Genomic DNA, 2357 nt, shown 5'->3' with positions numbered 1-2357 from the left:
CATTTCTAGGCTGCTACACAGGAACAGGGAGTCCTGGTCAGGTACCAGGAAATACCGAATTGAGATAATTACTTATTTTCAGGTTGGAAAGTTGTCATTAGTGAAATTCCTCGGGTATCAGTGTGATTTATCAACGGATTACAATCTAGAATAATGATTGGGATGACAGGGCTCAATGGATTGGAGCGCAAATTGCCCTCACACCAGGATAGTCATTTAATAAGATGTCAAGTGGAGACGCAGTGTCTGCAATGTGATACAGACAGGGGAGGGTCGTGAGCAAACCTTCAGCAAAAAAAAATGTACAATGTGGATGATGGGAAGTTTGTGTTATGGACGAAGCATGAAAAAACAGTAAATTGTATAACTGGAGGCAGAATGCAGACCTCGGTGGTACAAAGGGATACCAGTCGAGGATTCACTGGAATCGCCCCACGACCTGAAGTAAAGGGAAGTCAGCTAAATCCACCTGTTCCAGGAAGTAATCCCATTGCCTGCAGCTTGTAAGAGCAGAATAGCTGTATAAGGTGAATGATATTTGTAGCAATCACTCATGTTTCATTTGGTCAGTTCTTTCAAGTTAACGCTCTGCAGAGACTCTGCAGAAAAGGGTTTACTGGAGCTGTTTGTGACTGTGATTGAAGTCAGTCTCCATGGATTCTAACTGTGTCATTCGACAGTTTCCCTCTTCTACTAGTAAGGAGCTTCCTTCAACCTGTTGTGCCATTGTATCAGCGGCAGTGTCATCCTCAAGATGATTGTGCTCAGCAGTTACAGGGAGAGGGAAAGGAAGAGAATCTTAGAACAACAGACTGGAATGTTCCAACATTGGCTCAGCATCTGAGAACATTAGACTGGAATGTTACAACAACAGACAAGAGTTTATCTGATGGTCGTTATTATCTTTCTCGGGATTGACCATGGTTCGAGTTGCGGATACGAGCCATCAGATTTGGCTTTTGATGTTTTTTCCTCCTGGATTGGAGAACTGCATGTGAGACGATGTGTTTCCTGAATTTGCTTTTTGACAAGTGTAAGCTTATGGGATGTCACTATGTTGGAGAAGTTACTGTAGAGTAGATAAATAACCTATAATTCTTTTAGGTTTTCCAGTAGAATTAACATATTCCAAGTTCCACTTGATGTTGTTGTATTTGAATAGATTGTGTTTTGCTTAAAGTCAAATACTTTGATCAAACAAATTGTATCTGAAACACAGCACCTCGCATTTTCCTTTAAATTAAGAAACCATTCGGGTCGCGACTACCTTCGTCATGTACTGTGAGGGGCGTTCTGCTCGGGTCCAAAGCAAAAAGGAAAGATTTTCACGTTTTGATTGGAGAAGTACTTAATGGACAATATGTTGCAGAAATACGTTTTTTGACAGCGGAATGCACCGAGATGGAGGAGTGATAGCTCTATCAGGAATTATATTGCATACACAATCCATCTCACAGGTCCAGCCCAGACACGGATAAGCCCAGATGAGATATCTGCTCAGCATGGTGCACTGTGCAGACCAGGCTCAGTACAACCTAACAATCTGTTCAGGATGGAGCATTTTGAAGACCAGACTCAGTATAATCCAACAATCTGTCCAGGATGAAATACTGTACAGACCAAGGTTCAGTACAATCCAGCAATCTGTCCAAGATGGAATACTGTACAGATCAGGCTCAGTACAATCCAGCAATCTGTCCCGGATGGAGCATTGTGCAGACCAGGCTCAGTACAATCTAGCAATCTATCCAGGATGGAGCACTCTGCAGGTCTCACCGGTCCACATAGGGAGCAGTGCAGATCGCACCGGTGCATTGATTCAGAAACCCGGACGAAACATTCTGTCCAGCATGGGGTGAAATGCAACCCACACCAATATATTGCCCTTTGAACGTGAACAAAGAACCTGTTCAGTATGGGGATCTGTGCAATGAAGAGCAGTGAATTGATCTGTAAACTTGAGCAGTTACCCTCCCCGCATGTAGAGCTGTGGACACCACCCCAGTATATTGCTCAGTAACACTGTGTTAGATCCCTGCCCAGTGTGGAAACTTGCAGCCCATGCTGAAAGAGACAGGATGTGAAACTCCCATCCATTTATGGCTCCACATCTCCATTGTACCATGACAAGGGGGTGCTGTGGGTGTGAAAACCACTGCCAGAGAGAGAGATGGTAAGGGAATCAGTTTAAATTCAAACAAACGAAAAGATTTTGGGAAAAAGAGAAAGTAAGATTGATAGACAATTTCATGGAAGCTCACAGTTTTCAGAATGCTGAAATGAAGATATTTCGACAGAATCCTGCAACGTGAGCCAATATTTCCAGGAATGATGGGTGAATGGGATTTGGTGTGAGT

This window comes from Chiloscyllium plagiosum, unplaced genomic scaffold, assembly GCF_037043375.1.
Source record: "Chiloscyllium plagiosum isolate Xiang-an unplaced genomic scaffold, Cpla_swu_hap1 HiC_scaffold_48, whole genome shotgun sequence".
Lineage (NCBI taxonomy): Eukaryota > Metazoa > Chordata > Chondrichthyes > Orectolobiformes > Hemiscylliidae > Chiloscyllium > Chiloscyllium plagiosum.
Note: the sequence above shows the minus strand (reverse complement) of the source record.